Below are 27364 nucleotides of genomic sequence, written 5' to 3'. Positions count from 1 at the left end.
CACCCAGCTGGTGTCCCAGCATTGCTTGGTACTGGGGGTGAGGGTGGGTGGGTGTGTGGGGTGGATCCTACGCTCTAGTGGAATTGGGTCCAGGAACTCAAAATAGCCTTAAACCATTTATTGCTCTTCCTCAGTTTAGATTTTCTGTTTCAGCAGATATGAGTGAAGCCCAGTAATTTACATTTCTATGGAGATCCTGGTGACACTGATGCTGATCATCTGAGGAAAACAATTTGAGAATGAATGATGTAGTTCATATGGGTCAGGCTGCCAGTGTGGACAATACGGTGGGAAAGTGGCTAGTGGCTCTGGAGTTGGGACAAATATATAACCAGCTAAGAGGATGAACCCTCCTACACTGTTTATGGGAATGTAAATTGGTACACTAACTATGGGTAACAGTATGGAGGTTCCTTAAGAAACTAGAGTTACCATAAGATTCAGCAATCCCACTCCTGGGCATATATCCAGACACAGCTCTAATTCAAACAGATGCACACATCCCTATGTTCACAACACCACTACTCACAGGAGTCAAGACATGGAAACAACCTAAGTGTCCATTGACCAGATGAGTGGCTAAAGAAGACATGGCATATGTGATGTATACACACACACGTACACAATAAAACACAACTCATCCATAAAGAAGAGTGAAATAACACCATTTGCAGCAATATGGATAGATCCAGGGCTTCCCCGGTGGCTCAGATGGTAAAGAATCTGCCTGCAATGTGGGAGACCTGGGTTTGATCCCTGAGTTGGAAAGATCCTCTGGAGGAGGGCTTGGCAACCCACTCCAGTATTCTTGCCTGGAAAACTGCCATGGACAAAGGAACCTGGCAACCTATAGTCCATAGGGTCACTAAGAGTCTGACATAACTGAGCAACTAGGCACAGGGCACACAGATTGTCATACTAAGTGAAGTAAGTCAGAAAGAGAAAGACAACTCTTCATATGGTGTCACATATGTGTAAAACCTAAAATATGACACAAAAGAACTCATCTAGGAAACAGAAATAAATTCACAGACATAGAGAAGAGACTTGTGGTTGCCAAGGAGGAGAGGTGTAGGGTAGGGATGGATTGAGAATTGGGGATTAGCAGATGCAAACTATTATTATAATTTATAAATAGTAATATTCTACTGTATAGCAGAGAGAACTATATTCAATATCCTGTGATAAGCCATAATGGAAAAGAATATGAAAAAAAAATGTATAACTGAATTATACTATACAGTAGAAATTAGCACATCATAAATTAACTATGCTTCAATAAGATAAATTGAATAAAAGAAGATATTCAGCAAAAGTTGACATATACTTGACCCTTGAACAAGCAGTGTTACAACTGTGTGGATCCACTTATACAAGGACTTTTTTTCCCCAGTAATTGTGTACATGACCCCGGGTTGGCTAAATACATGGATACAGAACTACAAATTTGAAGGGAAAATGAAAGCTACCAACTCTTTGCGACCCCATGGACTATACAGTCATGGAATTCTCCAGGCCGGAATACTGGAGTGGGTATCCTTTCCCCTCTCCAGGGGATCTTCCCAACCCAGGGGTCAAACCCAGGTCTCCCGCATTGCAGGTGGATTCTTTACCAGCGGAGCCACCAGGGAAGCACAAGAATACTGGAGTGGGTTCCTTATCCCTTCTCCAGTGGATCTTCCCAACCCAGAAATCGAACAAGGGTCTCCCGCATTGCAGGTGGATTCTTTACCAACTGAGCTATCAGGGAAGCCCATGAATTTGAAGGGCCTACTGTAAAGTTACACTCTGATTTCTGACTTCTCAACCGTCAGTGCCCCTAGCACCCTGGTTGCTCAAGGTCAACTGTATGAACAGAAGCAGACACATGTGAACACTACAATATCTATTGATCAATTAACAACCATTTTTGCCCCATCAATAAATCTGTTAACAAATTTATCTGTTCTAGAGTAACTGCTCTACTTCTATAGAAATAATCTCTTTCAGCCATGAATACGTAGAATCTACATATATGTTATTGGCTAGAAGGATGGCCTCTTAATATCTCAGTGTTGTTTAAGGTAAACTAAGACTGTCCTAAAGAGATAAATATTGTCCAAAAAATTCTTGATGACTCAAGGATAAGATAAGGAAGAAAATCACATAAAAACACTGCATAATGCACACGTGTAGTTTTCAAATACCTGTTATGTTTGAAGAAATTTACATATACGAATTCATTTAATCTTTCTAACAGTCTCAGAGTAGATATACTGAAATTATTATTATTTTTTCATTTTACAGTTTGCTAAATGTACAAAAGGAAAAAAGTTCTCTATAGAAGAGAATAGAGTATTGCATTGGTATAAATTATCTTGTTCAATGTATTCTGTGAAATTAGTTTACAAAATGTATTTTTAATATGTCACTGAAAGCTAAACTGAATTACTTCCACCTTTTCCTTTAATGATTGAGTATCTACATTTAAAATGTTTTGAAGTTGTTTTACTATAAGTGGCTCCGCCAATAATTTGTTCATTTGTATTATGAACTTTTTAATCTTTTTTTTTTCCTATTTTGAGGGAGAACAGTTAATAATGAAATATACTTGATGATTATTCCTTAATTAATAGGTTCCAAGCACCATGTAAAATAGTCTCCCAGTTATTCTTTCTAAAATTACCTTTTTCTTTCCTTCCTTCCTTCTGTATTTATCATTTTTATTACATGCTTCCTTCCAATGTAAGCATCTCATAGTAACAGAATTGAATGGAGATAAATATTTTAAGGCATTAATTGTCAGGTACTTTTCAAATTGCTGATGATACATCCATAAAAAGAGAAACAAACTAAAATTGCACTTTTAGTGAGGATACCTTCTCACTTCATCCTATCAACAGTTCTATGAGATAGTATTATAATTTCTCCCATTACAGGTAAGAAAATTAAGACTTGAACAAGACATGTTACCTGCCCAAAGTCACCAAGTATAAAAATAAAGTGGGGATTCAAACACAGTTCTAATAATTCCCTAACATTGCTAGTAGGGCAAAATGATTCATAGGCTTGTCACAAAATCATCCATGGAACTGTTAGTATTGTCAACATTTCTTTTCCATCAAGTTCAAAGAAATTCAGTTATAAGAGAGGCATTTACTGTAGTTACATTTTCATCATACCCAACACAAGTTAATATTCTGAATAAAATTACTACCATGAATTAACTTTATGTCTGCAGAAAATGGGATGTATGTAATTACTGATTTCAATTCACAATAAAATAAGCAAATTATCTTCACCGACATAAATGTACCATAAATTGTTTTGAGGCATAATGAAGAAATGAATTTCTAAAAGAAATACAGACCAAATCTGCCAAATCATTGTAAATGATAGCCCCTTTAAAATTAGGGCATCTAATTGCAATTGGAAAATGTTACACTTTTAATGGTGACATTATTATTTGGTTAGACCAATAATCCTCTTTGCTGGTGTTCCATTTCTGGAGTATTGACAAATTTTATACATTTTAATATCAAAACATCATCAAATTTATATATAGAATGATTTACTGTTTTCAAGATCAGATTTGTCATAATGAATTGCCTTCCATAAGTGTGTAACATAATGACATTTTAATTGAGAGAAGGTGCTTTGGCAAATAAAAAGGAAAGCTATTTTTCTTTGTGTATTTCCAAGTTTGTTCATTTTCAGCTGAGGGTACTTTCAATTCAAAAGATTGTCCTAACATATGGCTACTTTCATTTAATCTTAATGAGCAAAAATAACCTTTACTATGTGACATTTTAAATCAAATAGAATAATCAGCCTAATTTCAGCATAGTATTTTATAACAATTATCTATTACATTTTGCATAAGAATGCAACATCTGCATCGCAAAATGTCACAGATAATAAAGATGGTGATCATTTTATTGTAAAATTCTTATGTTATCTAACAGAATCATTTATGTTATAGAGCCAATTCTAGTTAACTAGTAGCACTAAATTAAAGTGTTTTCAAATCAAATTTTCACTGAACCCAGAGTAGCTATCAGTGATTTGAAAGATTATCAATTCAATGAATTAACCAATAAGGGACCTGTTTTTCACATGTGTGCTCCTTAACTGAGATATGCATGCTAAACTTGTCACTTTGCTAGTAATTTTCTAGCATCCATTGTTCTGGCTGTGTGACTTCCCTAGCAGAAGGAAAACAAATATCTATCTCTATCTACTTAGTAAGCATTGTATTAAAAATCCATTTAATTCTTTGAGGGGCAGTATTTTTTTAATAGATACACATATCAAAACATTTTCAAATATTTGAATAAATATAAATGTATATCAATATAATGCATATTAACTTATAAAGTGTGACCACTTTGATAAAAGTCAAAATATTATTTCAAGTTATTGTCCTTAAATGGAACAATATAGAAATAGTGCAAAAGCAAGATACTTTGAAAATAGTAAATATGCATACCATTGGGAAAAATGATTGTTGATAACATAATCATTTCACAACAAGGAAATTAAATAAAAATATTTCTAGAAATTAATTTCATTTTTAAAGGCAAAAGATACTGGAGACATTTACATATATGTTTATTTCTTTTTTAAAAATTTGGATTATCTGGATACTGATACAAAGAAGTGGTCTCTTTTCTCCATTATTATAGCAATTATTAAGCATGTACATTTCATTTTTCATGGTAACTTCTTTCTTTGGAAGAGAGGGCCTGAGTTTACCAATGAACTAAATTTTATTTCCCAAACCAGTATTTCACTTGAAATTCTCCCTTTTGATTCCCACATTATGGATATTTCTAAGCTTAGGAAAACTTGCCTAATAAAAATTTTATTTTTAGCCACTTATTTGTTATTTTCAGCCTTCAAAGCCTTCAAAACTACTACAAGGTCTAGAAGAAAGACAAGATTAAGGGAAGTAACATTTAGCAATAAGAGAAGTTACTGAAACAAATTATTTGAGCTTAATTTTATTTATCTGTGCCACTAGGTCAGAAATAATACCTACCTCCAGTGGAATATCTTGAGGACTAGAAGGTAGTTATGCAACTGGTATGCTGGTGGTTACTTCTCCAAGAAAGTTTCTGAGATCATGACTCATAATTCAAGATAGTTTTGTGGAAGCAAGAGACTGATGATCTCAAGGCAAAGTGTCAGATTCTAGCTCTACTGTGGCTTAAACCTCATTCATAATATTATTAATTATATTATAATTAATATTAATATTAATCATATATGATAACATATTAATTATAATGTTATAATTGACTTAGTTTCATGTTGTTTGGTACTGTGTATTTGGTAAGAGTCCAAATAGCAAACACTTAACTGAAAATTTAAGGAACAAATCATTGTGTACAGACTATAACAATTTTGTGGTTTGATAAAAATAATTTGCTGAATTAATATCTTTTAAGCAAATATGTCTGTGAGACACTATGCTGGACATCATAAAATTGACAAATAAACAAGAGATTCTTCTGAACCTCTTTGTTTCTGAATATTGGTTGCCAATCTTCTTTCTGGATGAAGCACAAGCTGGAATCAAGATTGCCAGGAGAAATATCAATAACCTCAGATACACAGATGATACCACCCTTATGGCAGAAAATGAAGAGGAACTAAAGAACTGCAGATGAAAGTGAAAGAGGAGAGTGACAAAGATGGCTTAAAACTCAACATGCAGAAGATCATGGCATCTAAGATCATGGCATCTGGTCCCATCACTCCATGGCAAACAGATGGGGAAGCAATGGAAGTGGTGACAGACTATTTTCTTGGGCTCAAAAATCACTGCAGATGGTGACTGCAGCCATGGAATTAAAAGATGCTTGTTCCTTGGGAAGAAAAGCTATGACCAACCTAGACAGCATATTAAAAAGCAGAGACATTATTTGCCAACAAAGATCTGTCTAGGCAAAGCTATGGTTTTTCCAGTGGTCATGTATGGATGTGAGAGTCAGACTATAAAGAAAGCTGAGTGCTGAAGAATTGATGCTTTTGAACTGTGGTGTTGAAGAAGACTCTTGAGAGTCCCTTGGACTGTGAGGAGATCAAACCAGGCCATCCTAAATGAAATCAGTATTCATTGGAAGGGCTGATGCTGAAGCTGAAACTCCAATTCTCTGGCCTCCTCTTGTGAAGAAATGACTCACTGGAAAAGGCCCAGATGCTGAGAAAGATTGAAGGCGGGAGGAGAAGGGGATGACAGAGGATGAAATGGTTGGATAGCATCACTGACTGGATGGACATGAGTTTGAGCAAGCTCCAGGAGATGGTGATGGACAGGGAATCCTGGTGTGCTGCAGTCCATGGGGTTGAAAAGAGCTGGACATGATTGAGTGACTGAACTGAACTGAATTTTCTTTCACTTTGAAAGAGATTTCAAACAAGCAAGTGACACAGACATAGCATGCCTTATTTCTGCCAACAAAAATGTACATTGCAACTTTGTAAGCCATAAAGAAGCTGGCTTTAAAGCATACTATAAATAACCTTAAAATTCATTGACAACCACATTCTATACATGCTTTGTAACAGATTTCGCTATTGGACTTCTCTGCAGGAGGCATCTTGGGCTGTGTCTTGATCAAAGTCTTGATAAATCTATGGAAGCCACATGCATGTTGATTTTAAATCAACAATAGGGCCAAGATACAAAATGCTTTCAGCAAACTATAATGAAGAATGAAAGTAGCAGGAATATATCTTTAACAGATAAAGGTCAAGTCTCATGTTATTTGAGGATCCCTCCTCCTTATGGTACATGAACTTCATGGAAAGCTTCCTTTACAACATTGCTGTGGGGCCCTAAATGGGAAACCTTAAAAAGAAGGGCTAGCTTTGCGGTTTAGAGCTAAGATGGCGCCTGGCAGAAGAGATGAGGGCGCGGCTTAAGTTGTTTGTCAAAATTTTTGATTGGCTCTCTTGATTTCCGTGCACGTGGACAACACGTGATCACCATAGACCCCTGTCATGATGTAAGCACGTGGTAATCTGACCTTTAACTTAATTGGTAGAACTATGGAAAGTCCCTCACAAAACCCCCCTGCTTGCCTATATAAATCAGGAGCTTATGACAATAAAGCGGAACTGCTTAGACAGAACCCCTGTCGCGTCTGATTGTCTCTCACTCAAGGGGCTGGGTTGGCGGACAGCAGGCTCACTTTTCTTCGGGACCCCTCAGCTCTGCTGAGGGAAGTTGCACTGCCTCTCTCTTTCTGCAGAGCGGCCCCCGCACATTGCCTTGTATGAAGTCTAGAACTTTGGCTTAACTCACACTTGGTTTAGAGGGATTTCGAATCAATTACAGCATTCAGAGAACACATATGCCTGTCATCTTCCGAACTCCAAAATTCACTCACAGTTCGAATATACAAAAAAAAAAAAAAAAAAAAGAAAGAAAGAAAGAAAAAACAGTGATGAACCCAATCCCAAATATTATTTTCAATAGACGGCCTCTGTAATTCTGTTTTTAATTACTTAAGCTCTCTAACTTCCCGACTAGAAAATCGAGAATTAGATAGCTAACCTTTAAAGCTTTTCTCAGCATTGCAAAAGATAATGACCTTAGTTCTGCAACTGTATATGTATGCATGAGTGCACGCTCAGTCACTTCAGTCATGCCCAACTCTTTGTGACCCTGTGGACTGTAGCCCACCAGGCTCCTTGACATGGGATTCTCCAGGCAAGAAACCTGAAGTGTGTAACCATGTCCTCTTCCAGGGGATCTTCCCAACCCAGGGATCAAATCTGCATCTCCTGCATTGCAAGCGTATTCTTTACCACGGAGCCACCAAGGAAGCTGATATATATTTATACATATAACTCGTTTTGGGCATCTCCTATGGCTTGTATACAACTTGCTTATCTTACTCGGTATAAAGAGAAACAAAATCAATAAGAAAGAAGTTCCTAAAGTACTACAAATAATAAAGCCAGAATCAGAACATAAATGTGACATCCAAAGCTACACTCTATTTAGAAATAAATAAAAATCTGCATTCATTCTGAAGAAAATGAATACAGGAAAACCATCTTTTTTCAATGCCTCTTGCGAAGTGACAGTTCTTCAAATACTTGTCTTTTTCTTAGTGCTTCTTTTTAAGAGCTAATAGTTCTACTTTCTGAAGAAATAATCATGGCTCACTCTAAACATTTTTGTTTGCTTTTTTAAACAATTACAGCTGTCCAATCATTCTGTGGACATCTTATAATGGGAAAAGTTCCCCATCATGGGCTGCTTCCAAGGAACAGACTTTTACAGCTTATTTCACAAAGGAAAAGAAAAAGGCTATTTCTTCTGGAAACATACCAGTGACTTTTTGACAGATGACATTGAGGAGCTGCAAAGAAAGCTTTCTGTCATATGTTTTCTTTACAAATAGAAATTTCACTGTTGTGTTTCTCCCACAGCCCTACATTAGAGATCTCTGAACAGCTGAGTGGTGGGAAAAGATCACACCATACATACATACAGGCAGATACACACAGCTAAAAGAAGTCTGAGAAATGATAAAGCCTCTGTGTTAGAAACTAACAAGGAGATGCTCAAATTGATACTAGCCAGTGTCATGGGCTTCCCTGGTGGCTCAGACAATAAAGAATCCACCTGCAATGCAAGAGACCTGGGTTCGATCCCTGGATTGAGACGATCCCCTGGAGAAGAAAATGACAACCCACTCCCGTGTTCTTGCCTGGAGAATCCCATGAATGGAGGAGACTGGTGGGCTACAGTCCATGAGATCACAAAGAGTTGGACACGAGCAACTAAGCACGCACACAGTGTTGTGGTAGAAACTGGAATTCATGCCATTTTCTAAGAGGAAAAGTGGGAAAAGGAACAACTAGTAATATTTTAATCTGTGTTTTGTGCTAGAGACTGTGCTGTCTTTTATCCACATTTTCTATTCAAATTCTTCAAAAGCTTTGAAAATAGGTATTATATTCTTAGACAAATAAATACATAGAAATAGACCTTAGAAAATTTAAATGCTCAAAGCTAAGGAATAATAGCACCAGAATTCATGCCTAAGTATATCTGACTTCAAAGCTCATGCTGTTTCTCATCCTCTGGTCTTGACACCTAGAGGCCTTAGATTTGTCATTTGTTAATATCCTGTGTCTCAGCGGTTTCATTTCAATTCTGCTCTCTCACCTTAATTTTGAAAGATCTTTTTGGATTTGGGAAGAAGCTTGGACTTCACCATGCCTAATTTTTTTTTCTGTACCCTTCTTATTTAGTTGTGTGAATCTAGAAAGTAACCAGTATGTGGTTTACTTTCATATTTGTGATCTTTGCAAATAACTTAATTCTACTTACCCTTAATTAAAGTATCAGGGAAGAACAATCCCCTGCCATCGCTTTGTTAAAGGATAATTTTGCAGACTCTGTGGGATTTCTGATGACTGGAAAATTATTTTATAAAGAAAAAAATAGGCATTCACCACGATTGACATGAACAGTATGCTTTTTGCCCCCAAGCAGGAGAAAGAGCCGCTGGCGTGATAAGCTGAGACAAATAGTCAGGGGGATACAGAGGAAAAATATATAACACACGCGTGTCCAGAAGAGTGGGTTCTCAATATGAATCCAAATCTAGAAGGATTAACTAATCTTTTTCCCCTGTTTATAAAATTATAAAGTGAGAATTTGGTAAATCTTAATATATTTTTCTTAATATTCTTAGAGATTATGAGGTAAACACATTTGACTTTAAGGTCAGGCTTATGTTTTTGTCGTTCCTATCAGCTGGGTTTCAGTGATGGTTGTAAGCTAAGGAGTAAGTCTTGTCTCTAGAGAAACAAGGCTACCCCTGAAATTTACCTGTAACACGGCTGAACTGTAACAGTGGTGGGAAAATATCCGTACTTTGTTTCTTCTTTAATTTTAACATAAATGTAAAACACACACAAAAAAACTATAACTACACAAAAAAGTGTTCATATTTTCTATAAAATTAGAACTTTTGTATTTTGTGGACAATTTTAAAGAAATGTGGTAAGTCATCAAGACAGTATGGTGTTGGCACAAAGACAGATATACAGATGAATGGAACAAAATAGAAAGCCCAGAGATAAATCCATGCACCTATGGACACCTTATCTTTGACAAAGGAGGCAAGAATATACAATGGAGAAAAGACAATCTCTTTAACAAGTGGTGCTGGGAAAACTGGTCAATCACTTGTAAAAGAATGAAACTAGAACACTTTCTAACACCATACACAAAAATAAACTCAAAATGGATTTAAGATCTAAACTTAAGACCAGCAACTATAAAACTCCTAGAGGAGAACATAGGCAAAACACTCTCTGACATAAATCACAGCAGGATCCTCTATGACCCACCTCCCAGAATATTGGAAATAAAAGCAAAAATAAACAAATGGGACCTAATTAAAATTAAAAGCTTCTACACAACAAAGAAAACTATAAGCAAGGTGAAAAGACAGCCTTCAGAATGGGAGAAAATAATAGCAAATGAAGCAACTGAAAAAGAAATAATTTCAAAAATATACGAGCAACTCTTGCAGCTCAATTCCAGAAAAATAAATGACCCAATCAAAATATGGGCCAAAGAACTAAATAGACATTTCTCCAAAGAAGACATACAGATGGCTAACAAACACATGAAAAGATGCTCAACATCACTCATTATCATTATCAGAGAAATTCAAATCAAAACCACAATGAGGTACCATTTCACGCCAGTCAGAATGGCTGCTATCCAAAAGTCTACAAGCAATACACTGTTGGTGGGAATGCAAAGTAGTACAGTCACTGTGGAGAACAGTGTGGAGATTCCTTAAAAAACTGGAAATAGAACTGCCATATGACCCAGCAATCCCACTGCTGGGCATACACACCAAGGAAACCAGAATTGAAAGAGACACACGTACCCCAGTGTTCATCGCAGCTCTGATTATAATAGCCAGGATATGGAAGCAACCTAGATGTCCATCAGTAGATGAATGGATAAGAAATCAGTGGTACATATACACAATGGAGTCTTACACAGCCATTAAAAAGAATACATTGGAATCAGTTCTAATGAGGTGGATGAAACTGGAGCCGATTATACAGAGTGAAGTAAGCCAGAAAGAAAAACACCAATACAGTAAACTAATGAATACATATGGAATTTAGAAAGATGGTAACAATAACCCTGTATGCAAGACAAGAAAAGAGACACAGATGTATAGAACAGTGTTTTGGACTCTGTGGGAGAGGGCGAGGGTAGGATGATTTGGGAGAATGGAATTGAAACATGTATAATACCATATATGAAATGAATTGCCAGTCCAGGTTCGACGCATAAGACAGGATGCTTGGGGCTGGTGCACTGGGATGACCCAGAGGGATGGTACGGGGAGGGAGGTGGGAGGGGGATTCAGGATGGGGAACACATGTACACCCATGGTAGATTCATGCTGATGTATGGCAAAACCAATACAATATTGTAAAGTAATTAGCCTCCAATTAAAATAAATAAATTTATATTAAAAAAATGTGGTAGTCCTTTCTCCCCTTTGCTCTTCATGTCTATTTTAAGATGTCAGTAAATTTCCTTTTGCTACATGCCATAATTTACTAAAGTGTCATGCCAACCTTTTTTGTTGACTTCTAATATGATAATAAAAGGAATGATACAAAAATGATGATCACTTAGTCTTCTAAAATTTTCAGATGCTAAAATCTTTTTTAGACTTTTGACATTGTAAAACACCAACTGTAGACTTAATAGTTTGCTGATTCTGTTAACATAAAGGAATAAGTGTACATAATTGTCCTCTTCTTTCAACTAGAATATTATATAAGGTTAATGGAAACATGTCCACCCAGTATATAGCAATACTGTTCAAAGCTGTCTATAGAGTTCTTTTTATTGTTTACTCACTAAGTCATGTCTGACCCTTTGCAACACCATGGACTGCAGCATGCCTGGCTTTCCTGTCCTTCACCATCTCCCGGTTTTGCTTAAACTCATGTCCATTGAGTCTATGTTGCCATCCAATCATCTCATGTTTTGTTGTTCCCCTCGCCTCCTGTCAATCTTTCCCACCATTGGTGGATTTTCCAGTGAGCTGGCTCTTCACATCAGGTAGTGAAAGTATTGGTGCTTCAGCCTCCACAAAATTCTCTTATTTAGTCACAACAATAGAAAATCCAAACTTGGTTGTAAATGGGTGTTCTCATATTTACCATCTTCCAAGATACTTACCCTTTACTTTTTGTGGTGATGTATCATGCCAAGGTTTGAGTGAATAACAGAAAGGGTGATCTCAGCCTCTTCCACACACTAGAGATGAGAGTCAGACACTCTTGAAGCAAAAAACACACTCTAGAGCCAAATGTTAAGACGAGTCATGATAGACACTTCAGGTAGGGGAGAATCTAAGGTGTTTCTCTCTCCACCCTCTCTGCCAACATGCAGGACAAAAATCACTTTCAACTTTGTCAAAGGGAAATCCTTATGTACAGAACGACTGATTGCCTAAGACAGACAGGGAAAAAGGAACAGGTCCTGGGAAAGGAAGGCAGAGAAGGGAGGGGTGGGGAGAAGAGACAAGAGTTAAGATAACGATCTAAGAGTGACCTGATACAGTGGTCCTAAAAGATAAGGAAAGAGCTTTGGTGTACTACCCTTAAAGGGTTTCAGAATTAAATGGGGTGCTAGTCTAATATTGCTAAAGTTCATGACATTTTGTGGAGTGCCAGTTTCATTGATTTCACCTTTATATTTTACAAATATTAGTTTTTAAATTGAATCCTCTCAACGACTCTATGCAATAGATACTCTTATAAATCCAATTTCAAAGCTAAGGAAAATGATATTCAGAGTGGATAAGTGAGCTGTTGAATGCCATATTTCTAGTGAGATATGACAGGATTCACACAGCCAGGTTCAGTTAAATCTAGACATGCACTTCTGTTTCACCACACAGGATAGAGAATTTAACCAGTCTGCCTTCAGTATGTGAGACAGAGGGAGAGAAAGAGTCACTGAAAGAGACAGAGACACGCAGAGAGACAGAAAGACATGTATGCTTAGCCTTGGAACAAAATCCTGCATATGCTATAAGGAGACACAATGGGGAGGGTCACTTGATTCACAAAGGTCTGAATGTCACCTGGGGGTGGGAATTGCTCTTAAAGTTATCATCCAAATGTTGTTGTTCAGTCACTAAGTCACATCTGACTCTTGGTGACCCCATGAACTAGCCCGCCAGGCTCCTTTGTCCATGGGATTTTCCAGGCAAGAATCCTGGAGTGGGTTGCCATTTCCTTCTCCAGGGGATCTTTCTAGAGCAGGAATTGAACTTGCTTCTCCTACATCTCTAGAGCAGGTGAATTCTTTACCGCTGAGCCACCAAGAAAGTCTATCATCCATGTAGCTAAGGCCAAATATCTTTTGATATTTGGATGGGATAGGAAAAACTTGCCCCAGTTTCCTCTATTCTATATAGGTAAGAGAAAAATACCTTTATGCATTTAAACAGAGAGAAAAGGTTTAGTCTCTGGCATTCGAGATACATACTGTTAAGTAAGGCAGAAAAAGAATGTTATGTGGCTTTGCCACTTTTCCGATGAAAAGCTCAAAAACATCAAAACATACTCTACCCTTTTAAGAGGGAGTAATATTAAAAGCTTTGAGAGAGGTATCTTTTCGTTGTTGTTATTATTCCTCAAAGTGTGGTATTAAGTGTCTGGTGGACAAGAAATAAGATGCTTTTCTGAAGCAGCTATTAAAGTCTTTAGGAAAAAATGCACTGCTGACCTTTGCAACATTTGCTTAAGACTTATAAAGCACTTCCATCTTCTGGGATTAAAGACACTAAAATATTTGGTGGGTTTATCACCATATTAACATTAATGACTATTATCCAATTCCTAGTTAGAATAAATAAGGATGGTGCCCAGTGTCCTCTGTTGATCTTGTTTCCTTAACAACATATTTTACAGGAAAAAATAAGGAAACTTTTTTTCATACTTAAAAAAATAGATCTAAAAAAGAGGTAGTTTGTGAGTGACAGATGGTAGTATAAAACACCATAATTAGAGAAAATGTATTATTTAGGGAAAGTAAATTCCTTCAGTTTCTGGTAGCTGCTCTAATCATCTGAATAAAATAACAGTATGCAAATGCTTGCTCTGGAGTTTGACAAGGCTGTCACTTTCCCTCATTGGACACAGTACTTTATCACAATGCAGTGGAAAGAAAGGAGGAAATGAGGTGGAAAATATTATTATAGGATTTTTAGGGTACTTTGATAGAACCTAGAGACAGCTGTTAAAACTACTGTATTTAAGAGCAAATGTGGGTAATGAACTATAAAGTGAAATATGTAGGGCAGGGAAATATTTCTGGCAATATATATGCTCTAACGTAAATTTTACTTCTGTATTCGATGTTAAAGAGTAGGCTGAAGCTATGTGGAGACATTGATCAGACAGTCAACACTGCCACTTTGTTTACAAAGCAGAGTTTGAGAATTACGTTATGAAGAGTTGGATGACTGCCTTGTGTTATGTAACACAGACTTTGTAATCCATTTCCTCCCTCCTTTCCACCTTCTCTCCTTTGCTCCTTCCCTCTGTCTCATACTTTCCCTCTTTGCATTGGCTGCTAGGAAGCATGGAGTCCAATATACTGAGTGTATGACTCAGCTCTGCCTCTCAATACAATTGCCACTTTTCTATTAATATTAACAATATCAGTCTATTTTTCTTGGACTCTCTGCATATCATTTACACTGGCATAAAGGTGATTTTATTATGAGAGTGAAAGGGTTAGTTGCTCAGTCGTGTCTGACTCTTTGCAACTGCATGGACTGTAGCCCACCAGACTCTTCTGTCCATGCGATTCTCCAGGCAAGAATACTAGAGTAGGTTGCTATTCCCTTCTCCAGGGGATCTTCCTAAGCCAGGGATCCAACCCAGGTCTCCTGCATTTCCGGCGGATTCTTTACCATCTGAGCCATGGCTGACTGCAAGATGTCAATATCTGTCTATTTTCCTCTGAATTTCTGCATACCATTTACACTGGCATGAAAGTGATTTTATTATAATCCATTTCAAATACCTTGCAGAGAAGCAGATTGTTAATTCTAAACAAACATGAAACAGATACAAAAGTTAAATAATTAATTTCAAAGAAAATTCAACAGATACAGCAGGGTGGTGATCTGATTCTTCTTTCTCGTCCTATTCTCTTGCATGACTAACATAGAAAGAGGGTGGTACCAAAAGGGAAAAATGTGTTATGTGATGTTGGAAATCATTGTTAACAATGTTTTGGGGTGAATACATGAGTAGCAACATAAGTTGTATTGATTATTATTGCACAGTTTGCTCTGCGAAAGCTTTGTTATTATTTTTCTGGCACTGTCGAGGGAAAACAGAATTCTTTCATTACAAAAATATGCTTATCATTTGGCTATGTGTTTATCTCTCTAGACAATATTTTGAAGGTTTTGTGAAATAAGTATTTAATACCACAAAGAAAAGACCACTCACTGAATTGGAAATGATTATTGTGGTATATAAAATATTCTCTTTTGATGTGAGATTTACTATAGATGGCCAATTCTGGAATTTCCTCTCTTGTTTTGTTTTGAGAAATTTTAACTATTTTTCTTTTTTTGGGTTGAAATATTTGTTGGAAGTGGATAGGGGGCAATAATGATTTTACCAAAGGGTTTGTAAAATCTTAAAAGATGATATGGTGGGATGAAAACAACATGACAATGTTCATTCTTAAGCCAGCAGAGATTTTTTTTTCAATCAGGTTAGATCACCTATGAAAGATAAAAGTGTGTCATAGGAGTCACTGTAGAGATTCTGCTACATGGAGAAAATATGATGAGACAAAATATCCTCCCTATTATCAAACTCTGAGCTTCTTGGCCAACCAGTTGACAAGCTTTCTTTCCTTAGAGAATGTGGAAGGTGGGGAATATAAAATACCTTCAACCTGAACTCAGAATAGAAATTGACCCAACAAGATTTAAATGCTTTGTGGTCTAAATGAGAAGAATCTGGAAAGAAGTGATATTTCAAAATCAGAAGTGTGTACCTGTCTTGCAAGAGTCAGAGGCTTGAATACTCCTCTGAGGTAGGCTGTCACTTGTTCTTGGGAAGCTGTTTGAATTGTCCTTTAAAGGGAATAAATGTGGCGGCAGTCAGCTCCTCTGAGGGATGCTCTTATCTCTATCAAGCTCATCTGTCCTCTGTTGCCAGCAAAAAACGTGTGTGCATGCACACACATGGTGTATGTAAATATCCCAAGAGTTTTTTTGTTTTTATTTCATGATAAATATAAATGCATTTATTATCAAGCACACATATAAATATGTATATGACCCAACCTTAGAGTACCATATACTTTATCATTCAAACCCAGATAGGTTTGAGGGAGGAACAGGACATTATTAACCATTATGCTGGAGCGGCAGTCATAGCCTGGGACTGACTTGGTTGTTTAGCTACTCTAACTTTGATTTGTTATCTCTAAGCTTTCATTTGTGATATGGCCAATCATCATTATCACATGAAGTTGAAGGTTTGAATGAAGCAAATGTCAAGATTACAGAGGCAAAATTTTGTCACCCTTTTAGCTGATGGAATCCAAAAAATATGGACTGGACATTGGACTGGCTCAGGGTGTAGCCCAAGACATCATGCCTGAGGCTTTCCTAGAGCCTCATATCTTGTCCATATAAAGACCGAGGACTTCTTTAAACTGGTGCTCTTAAAATTAATATGCACATGTGAACACAATGAGTGTTCTGCCATACACAATGAAGTCAGAAAGAGAAAAGAAAATATTGTATATTGATACATAGATAAGGAAGCTAGAAACATGGTACTGATAAATCTACTTGCAGGGCAGGAATAGGGACTCAGATGTAGAGCATGGGCTTGTGGACACAGATGGGAAGAAGAGGGTGGGGTGAACGGGAGAGTAGCATGGACATACATATACCACTGTGTGCAAAACAGACAGTGGGAAATTGCTGCCTAGCACAGGGCGCTCCACTCCACGCTCTGCGATGACTTAGGGGCATGGGATGGGGGTGGCAGAGAGGCTCAAGAGGAAGCGGTTTTATGTATATTTAGAGCTGAGTCTATATAGTAGAAACTAACACAACATTGTAAAGCAATTGCCCTTCAATAGAAAAATTAAAAAAATTAAAGACTAATATGTATATGAATCACCTAGGAATCTTGTGAAATGTTAAAATACAGATTCTGATTCTTGTGGTAGGGCTTGAGATTCTGCATTTTTGATAAGCTCCCAGGTTGGGCTGACTCTGCAGATCCCATATTGAACAGGAAATCCCTAAACTATTATAGTTAACTCACAAATTTTGTACATTTCCAGTTTTTTTCATCCAGAGCTCATTTCATCATACAACTTAACAAGATGTTACTAGATTCAGCAATGAAAGCCGATGTTAGATACACAGTAGGCTAATTAAAGCATGGCTATCGTTGATAGACAAGTGTTTCAGAGGGGCTTCTGTCATCCACCTCTGGAGTGAAAAAATGTCTCAAAGGAATGAGATTTGAAATGCCATGCTTTGTCTATGGGCTGTTTTAAATCTTACTTTTTCCTGGAAATAACTTGACTGTGTTCTTGTTTCTTTGATCCCTTCTTCTCAAGTGATAATGTGTTTACTCTTTCCTCAGAATTCCTCTTCCTCTGTTTGAAGACAGTAACTTTCATCCATACCTTCATTCTCAGTTCTGAGGTTTCAGGACCACCTATTTTCTTCTCATTCGAAAAACTTAGGACAAGAATTCAGACACCTCAGTATTTTGATTGGTCCCCTCAGATGATTAGTTTTGCCACAGGGAAAGAAGTTAAGAACATAGGGAAGCTGGGGAGGCCAGGGTGACAGGAGATAATACTGTTTATTGTTGTGAGTGAAGAGGCTGCCAATTAACCACCTCCTTGTTAAGGGACACTACCCAGAGACAACCTTTGCATCTATGACATAACTATGTTTGTGACTTTGTGCCACGGTGGTAATGTAGGGTATGCAGGTCTCTCAAGGTATCCCCCCAACTACCCTCTCCTCATGCAGAGAAAAATGTGCATACCATTTGATGTATCTATTTGCTTCTTAAAAAAAAGGGAAATACACATACACAAGTCCACATAGATTGCTAAATATGATGCATACAGCCAGTGGCAGGAAATTTATTAAAATCCTTATTTAGCAAATAGTTCGCTGTTAAAAGAAGTAACTAGGCTATGGTTTTTCCAGTGGTCATACATGGATGTAAGAGTTGGACTGTGAAGAAAGCTGAGCACCGAAGAATTAATGCTTTTGAACTGTGGTGTTGGAGAAGACTCTTGAGAGTCCCTTGGACTGCAAGGAGATCCAACCAGCCCATCCTAAAGGAGATCAGTCCTGGGTGTTCATTGGAAGGAATGATACTAATGCTGAAACTCCATTACTTTGGCCATGTCATGCGAAGAGTTGACTCATTGGAAAAGACGCTGATGCTGGGAGGGATTGGGGGCAGGAGGAGAAGGGGACAACGGAGGATGAGATGGTTGGATGGCATCACCGACTTGATGGACATGAGTTTGGGTGAACTCTGGAAGTTGGTGATGGACAGGGATGCCTGGCGTACTGTGATTCATGGGGTCACAAAGAGTCGGACACGACTGAGTGACTGAACTGAACTGAAAGTATTTTCATTCCAGATAATTCAAAATAGTATCACAATAAAATGAAAGATGAAATAATGGAGTCAAGGGATTTTAAAGATCTGGTTGATACAGAGAAGCAGAAATATTTATGTGATACTAATCAGCTTTTTTACAAAACAGAAACAGACTCACAAGTTTAGAGAACTAACTTATGGTTGCCAGGGGTGGGGAGAATGCAGGAGGGTAGTAAAGAATAGTTGGGAAGTTTGGGATGGATATGTACATGCTGCTATATTGAAAATGAATAACCAACAAGGACCTTTTGTATATCATAGGGAAAACTGCTCAAGGTTATGTGACAGCCTGGATGGGAGAGGAGTTAGAGGGAGAATGGATACATGTATATGTATAACTAAGCCCCTTTGCTGTCCATCTGAAACTATCACAGTACTGTTAATTGGCTATATTTTAATATAAAATTAAAAGTTTAAAATAAATAAAGATTTGGCTGATGTACCTCTCTCATGTCATTTCTAGTTTACTGTCTGTCAGAATTTCAACAGAGGACGAGTCTAGACTGCCAATCAAATCTTTACTGAGTGATCATCAAAATGCTTAACTCCCCCAATGTCCCTGTCTGCACACTTTTAACAGTGTACTATGTATCTCCTGGTTTTTTAGCTTGGGTATGTTTATGAAGCTTTGCGAGGACTGAAAATTCTAGTTTGCATTCACTGTGTTTTCTTTGCACACCTGGTCATCCTCGCTCACATATAGGAGCCATGAGTAGAAGCTTCAATAGATTTCCATTTTGTATATATTTTTATCTTTGTTTAAATATGTTTTTAATATATCTTTGTGTAACCCATCCTAATAAAAATGAAAACGAGTTCACATCAATCAATTTGTCCCTACTAATCAAATCTGCCATTGCAAAACACTATCATTTCTGAGGCAGAAATAGATTATTAAAAAAAAAAACATGAAATGAATAGAAAATTGTCATTCATTATGTAAAATTAAGCAAAGCTTAATAATTAATCTCATTTCCTTGTGAAACAGCTTTTTTTTTTTCCCTGTATGTCTCACTTGAATTAATGAAATAAGTAAAAAGGAGACAAAAAGACTAATATTCACTGCACGCCTAAGTGCTCGTGATGGTGAAGTATCCTGTGCTGAATATTTTTATTATGGTAATTGATTATTATGATTGGAAATTAGAAGACATTTTCCAATAATAGCTTCCATTTATTGAAGACCTCCCATCTACCCACAAACTAGGCATCTGCATGAATCATTTAAAATACTCTTTAGCTGGGTTTTATTATTCCACTTGATCGATGATGTACCTTAAGCTCAGAGAGGTTAAGTAGCTTCTCTACATCTAACAGCTTGTTAGTGCCAGGCTTTGAGTCAGATCGCTCCTCATTTGAATTATAATTTCATGTCCTATCTATGACATTTATGTTTTTCTTAAGAAATATATGTCCTGAATGCACCCAGCTCTTTTAGGTTATTTATACATATCTGCACATGGAAGATTTATGAAATCAGACAACTCAGAGGAAAAAATATTCACTTCCCATAAACAATTTTTCTTCCACCTTAGGCCTATTTGTATATGTATATATACAAATATCTATTTGCATTTTGCTCAAATTGCTCTTTCTCTTTCACAGTTATCCTTTAGATTGAGCATATGTTTCATAATCACAGGTGGTTTGGAATTAATAACTATATTTATTACCATCATTTCTATCTTTATTTTTGTAATAATTTAAGGCCACTTCTTATGAGTACTGATACTTTCAATATTACCATTACCATTGTACTTCTAAGAGGGAGTGTCTACTATTGAGATCACCGACTACAAAATTAGCATAAAAGTAACACAAGAGGTTACAAAATAACTCGACACACAAGGTTTAGATGACCTTTGTCAAATGCTCAGGTCACCTCTAAGGGTAAACACCAAGGTGAGTTAGTGTTACTTTAGAGAGTGACTTGGTTCAAGTCTATAAATTCATGTACTGAAAATTCATATGTAGAGATGTTTCAAGATACATCCTGGTTTCCCTGGTGGCTCAGTTGATAATGAATCTGCGGCAATACAGGAGACCCAGGTTCTTTCCCTGGGTCAGGAAGATCCCCTTGAGGAGGAAATGGCAACCCACTCCAGTATTCTTGCCTGGAGAATCTCGTGGAGAGAGGAGCTGGTGGACTACAGTTCATAGGGTTGCAAAGAGTTGGACACAACTCAGCGACTAACACTTTCACTTTTCAAAATACATGGTCATCATTGTTATTAGTTTGTGTACATGTATTTATATGTGATATGCATGTGTTTTATTTCTACCTTCTCATCTTTTAACTTTTTATTTTATATTAGATTATTGCCGATTAACAATGTTGTGATAGTTTTAAGTGGATAGCAAAGGGATTCAGTCATACATGTATTCATTCTCCCCCAAAGTCCCCACCATTCCAGGCTGCCCCATAATGTTGAGCAGAGTTCTTTGTGCTATACAGTAGGTCCTATTGGTTATCCATTTTAAATACAGCAGTGTGTACATGTCCATCCAAACTCCCTAACTATCCCTCCACTCATCCTTCCCCTCTTTGGTCTTCTCAGCTTGACTTTTCTTCTTTTGTCCCAGGGGTGGCGACTGAGGCCAGGGGCAGTGGCTGGGAGGAGCAACCCCAGGCCCAAGGAGTGGTGGCTGTGGGGGCACAGGAGGGCCTAGAGGAGCCATCCCACACTGAAGGTCAGGCAGGGCGGCGGGAGGAGATACCCCTCATCCAAGGTTAGGAGCAGCGGCTGTGCTTTGCTGGCACAGCTGTGAAGAGCTACCCCACACCCAAGGTAAGAGAAACCCAAGTAAGATGGTAGGTGTTGCAAGAGGCCATCAGAGGGCAGACACACTAAAACCATATTCACAGAAAACTAGTCATTCTAATCACACTAGGACCACAGCCTTATCTAACTCAATGAAACTAAGGCATGCCCATGGGGCAACCCAAGACGGGCGGGTCATGGTGGAGAGAGCTGACAGAATGTGGTCCACTGGAGAAGGGAATGGCAAACCACTTCAGTATTCTTGCCTTGAGAATCCCATTAACAGTGTGAAAAGGCAAAATGGTAGGATATTGAAAGAGGTACTCACCAGGTCAGTAGGTGCCCAATATGCTACTGGAGGTCAGTGGAGAAATAACTCCAGAAAGAATGAAGGGATGGAGCCAAAGCAAAAACAATACCCAGCTGTGGATGTGACTGGTGATAGAAGCAAGGTCCGATGCTGTAAAGAGCAATATTGCATAGGAACCTGGAATGTCAGGTCCATGAATCAAGGCAAATTGGAAGTGGTCAAACAAGAGATGGCAGGAGTGAACGTCGACATTATAGGAATCAGCAAACTAAAAAGGACTGGAATTGGTGAACTTAACTCAGATGACCATTATATCTATTACTGTGGGCAGGAATCCCTCAGAAGAAATGGAGTAGCCATCATGGTCAACAAAAGAGTCCAAAATGCAGTACTTGGATGCAGTCTCAAAAATGACAGAATGATCTCTGTTCGTTTCCAAGGCAAACCATTCAATAACACAGTAATCCAAGTCTATGCCCCAACCAGTAATGCTGAAGAAGCTGAAGTTGAACGGTTCTATGAAGACCTACAAGACCTTTTAGAACTAACACCCCAAAAAGATATCCTTTTCATTACAGGGGACTGAAATGCAAAAGTAGGAAGTCAAGAAACACCAGGAGTAACAGGCAGATTTGGCCTTGGAATGTGGAATAAAGCAAGGCAAAAACTAATAGAGTTTTGCCAAGAAAATGTACTGGTCATAGCAAACACCCTCTTCCAACAACACAAGAGAAGACTCTACACATGGACATCAACAGATGGTCAACACCAAAATCAGATTGGTTATATTCTTTGCAGCATAAGATGGAGAAGCTCTATACAGTCAACAAAAACAAGACCAGGAGCTGACTGTGGCTCAGATCATGAACTCCTTATTACCAAATTCAGATTAAAATTGAAGAAAGCAGGGAAAACAGATAGACCATTCAGGTATGACCGAAATCAAACCCCTTATGATTATACAGTGGAAGTGAGAAATAGATTTAAGGACATAGATCTGATAGATAGAGTGCCTGAAGAACTATGGAATGAGGTTCATGACATTGTACAGGAGACAGGGATCAAAACCATTCCCATGGAAAAGAAATGCAAAAAAGCAAAATGGCTGTCTGGGGAAGCCTTACAAATAGCTGTGAAAGGAAGAGAAGCCAAAAGCCAAGGAGATAAGGAAAGATATAAGCATCTGAATGCAGAGTTCCAAAGAATAGCAAGAAGAGATAAGAAAGCCTTCTTCAGCGATCAATGCAAAGAAATAGAGGGAAACAACAGAATGGGAAAGACCAGCGATCTCTTCAAGAAAATTAGAGATACCAAGGGAACATTTCATGCAAAGAGGGGCTCGATTAAGGACAGAAATGGTATGGACCTAACAGAAGCAGAAGATATTAAGAAGAGGTGGAAAGAATACACAGAAGAACTGTACAAAAAAGATCTTCACGACCCGGATAATCACGATGGTGTGATCACTCACCTAGAGCCAGACATCCTGGAATGTGAAGTCAAGTGGGCCTTAGAAAGCATCACTATGAACAAAGCTAGTGGAGGTGATGGAATTCCAGTACAGCTATTTCAAATCCTGAAAGATGATTCTGTGAAAGTGCTGCCCTCAATATGCCAACAAGTTTGGAAAACTCAGCAGTGGCCACAGGACTAGAAAAGGTCAGTTTTCATTCCAATCCCAAAGAAAGGCAAAACCAAAGAATACTCAAACTACCACACAATTGCATTCATCTCACATGCTAGTAAAGTAATGCTCAAAATTCTCCAAGCCAAGCTTCAGCAATACACGAACCATGAACTTCCTGATGTTCAAGCTGGTTTTAGAAAAGGCAGAGGAACCAGAGACCAAATTGCCAACATCCACTGGATCATGGAAAAAGCAAGAGAGTTCCAGAAAAACATCTATTTCTGCTTTATTGTCTATGCCAAAGTCTTTGACTGTGTGGATCACAAAAAACTGTGGAAAATTCTGAAAGAGATGGGAATACCAGACCACCTGACCTGCCTCTTGAGAAATCTGTATGCAGGTCAGGAAACAACAGTTAGAACTGGACATGGAACAACAGACTGGTTCCAAATAGGAAAAGGAGTACGTCAAGGCTGTATATTGTCACCCTGCTTATTTAACTTCTATGCAGAGTACATCATGAGAAACGCTGGACTGGAAGAAACACAAGCTGGAATCAAGATTGCCAGGAGAAATATCAATAACCTCAGATATGCAGATGACACCACCCTTATGGCAGAAAGTGAAGAGGGGCTAAAAAGCCTCTTGATGAAAGTGAAAGAGGAGGGTGAAAAAGTTGGCTTAAAGCTCAACATTCAGAAAACGAAGATCATGGCATCCGGTCCCATCACTTCATGGGAAATAGATGGGGAAACAGTAGAAACAGTGTCAGACTTTACTTTTGGGGGCTCCAAAATCACGGCAGATGGTGATTGCAGCCATGAAATTAAAAGATGCTTACTCCTTGGAAGAAAAGTTCTGACCAACCTAGATAGCATATTCAAAAGCAGAGACATTACTTTGCTGACTAAGGTCCATCTAGTCAAGGCTATGGTTTTTCCTGTGGTCATGTATGGATGTGAGAGTTGGACTGTGAAGAAGGCTGAGCACCGAAGAACTGATGCTTTTGAACTGTGGTGTTGGAGAAGACTCTTGAGAGTCCCTTGGACTGCAAGGAGATCCAATCAGTCCATTCTGAAGGAGATCAGCCCTGGGATTTCTTTGGAAGGAATGATCCTAAAGCTGAAACTCCATTACTTTGGCCACCTCATGGGAAAAGTTGACTCATTGGAAAAGACTGTGATGCTGGGAGGGATTGGGGGCAGGAGAAGAAGGGGACGACCGAGGATTAGATGGCTGGATGGCATTACTGACTCAATGGACGTGAGTCTGAGTGAACTCCGGGAGTTGGTGATGGACAGGGAGGCCTGGCATACTGTGATTCTGGGGTCACAAAGAGTCAGACATGACTGAGCAACTGAATTGAACTGAACTGATTTTCTTCTTTATATTCTCAGGTTTAGCCTACTTGACTGACTCACCATTGACTTGATCAGTCATTTTGAAACTTTCATCTAGCACTCACCAGCACAATATGGAAATATTTATCACCAATGTCAGTATATTTATTTGTAAATAATTCACAAAAAAACTTCTGCACTAAAATATTTTATGTTTTATAAAACATGCAGAAAATAAAATATTTTAAAAGATGATAAATATGTAAGTTCTAATATTTTCTTTCCACAAGCCAATAAAGTACATTATTCAACTCACTTTGGTTCATAAGTTAATATTTAATTTTTGAACCATAGTTCTCAAGATCTAAAGAGAAATATATGATTCCAAGATACTGCCTTAGCCTTCAGTTCAGTTCAGTTCAGTTGCTCAGTCGTGTCCGACTCTTTGTGACCCCATGGACTGCAGCATATCAGTCTTCCCTGTCCAGCACCACTTCTGGAGCCTACTCAAACTCATATCTATTGAGTCAGTGATGCCATCCAACCATCTCATCCTGTGTCATCCCCTCTTCTCCCACCTTCAATCTTTCCCAGCATCAGCATCTTTTCAAATGAGCCAGCTCTTCTCATCAGGTGGCCAAAGAATGGGAGTTTCAGCTTTAACATCAGTCCTTCCAATGAATATTCAGGACTGATTTCTTTTAGGAAGGACTGGTTGGATCTCCTTGCTGTGCAAGGGACTCTCAAGAGTCTTCTTCAACACCACAGTTCAGCCCTAAGCCTTATTATTCATCTTTTGTCATCTCAGATAAATACATTTTCCTTTACAAGGGCTTTGCCATGGCTTGGAGGTTAAGGGGACACCCCCTGGGTGACCCTAAGAATCAATAACCTTTTCAGTAATAGGACACTTGACAAAGATCTCTTAGAACATTTTCAGATATAAAAGTCTTTTCCATGGTTTGATTTAATATGTGTGCATGCTCAGTTGCTTCAGTCATATTGACTTTTTGCGACGCCACGGACTGTAGCCCGCTGGGCTCCTCTAACCATGGGATTCCCCGGGCAAGAATACTTGAGTGTGAGCCATTTCCTACTCCAGGGCATCTTCCTGACCCAGGGATTGAACCCACATCTCCTGTGTCTCCTGCATTGGCAGGCAGATTCTTTACCACTGAACCACTTGGGAAGCCCTTGATCAAACAGCCAGGACCTAAAATAAGTCTTGTAAATAGAGTGTACATTTGTGTTTTCTCTCTTCTGCCAACAACCTTGAGTAATTTCTACATCCAGTAACACCTACACAATTTAGTATTAATGCAAGACTTCTGGGAAGGTAGGAAATGATCTTTCTGTGTAATCTTTGGAAAAAAGTGGTTTCTTTACACTTTTCTACCAGACGAAAAACATGATTAATTGAATATCAGAAAATTTCAAAAGAATATCTATTTAACATTCTTTAAAAAATCATTTACATGCATTAGCTGTCTATAAATGGCATAAAATAGGTAAACTTTTAACCATAGATGCCTTAAGTGCTTTTATGTTCTACATAAAGTGACATTAGTCTGAAAACAGAACAAACTTTAAGAACAAGGTGCTTCGAAAAAAGATCTTCCTTTGTGGTAAGTGCCAACAAAGAACACATTTTACATTAATTGGTTGTCTCAGTCCAGACCATCTGTCTCTCCAAACGTAATGAATCCTGGCATTCTTATTGGTATGTACTGAATAGCTCAAATTGGGTCTGAAATAAACCCACTTCAAAGTCTTGTTATAGGATCAGTTTGTGAGTTGTGGAACAAATGTTAAGATCCTTCTAATCAGAGTCCCTCCCGGTGAAAAATTTAAGTTCAGTTGCCTATAGCTGGAGGATGGGCTTCACATGGATGCATTTTGCATTTGCGTATTAGAATTACACATTCTTCGTTCACTATACAACTCATGCATGTGTAGGCGCCATTACTGGTGACTGTCTAGCATTTGAAACGTGGCATTAAAATTCACAAGTGTCTTTACACTGAGTGTTTCATTGGTTCCTGACAACCTACAACCATGTTGTAGATGAGAAAATTGATATTTCAAGGCAGTGCATGACTTAAACTGTGACTGTTTCTCCTATGATACTCTCCTCTTTCATTCTGTTGACATTAGATATTCTGGTCATCTCCTGCAGCCAAACTCCTACCTACCTTGAATCTCTGTAACTTATGAAAGAGGAAGGGAGAGAAGAAGTTATCCCATAATCCTACCAGGCACTTCAACCTCATCTTAAATGTTTCAACTTCCCCTCTATCTCAGACCACCATAAGTCCCGCTATAAACTCTTCCTGTGTTAGTTGCTCAGTCGTGCCTGACTCTTTGCAACCCTGTGGACTGTAGCCCACCAAGCCCACCAGGCTTGTCTGTCCATGGAATTTTTTAGGCATGAATAATGGAGTGGGTTGTCATTTCCTTCTCTAGGGGATCTTCCTGACTCAGGGATCAAACTCAGGACTTCTGCATTGCAGGCAGATTCTTTACCATCTGAGCCACTTTTTTAATAATTATAATTAAAATGATATATATACAA

This window comes from Capricornis sumatraensis, chromosome 20, assembly GCF_032405125.1.
Source record: "Capricornis sumatraensis isolate serow.1 chromosome 20, serow.2, whole genome shotgun sequence".
Classification (NCBI taxonomy): domain Eukaryota; kingdom Metazoa; phylum Chordata; class Mammalia; order Artiodactyla; family Bovidae; genus Capricornis; species Capricornis sumatraensis.
The sequence above is the reverse complement of the archived record's forward strand: the minus strand, read 5'-3'. Positions refer to the sequence as shown.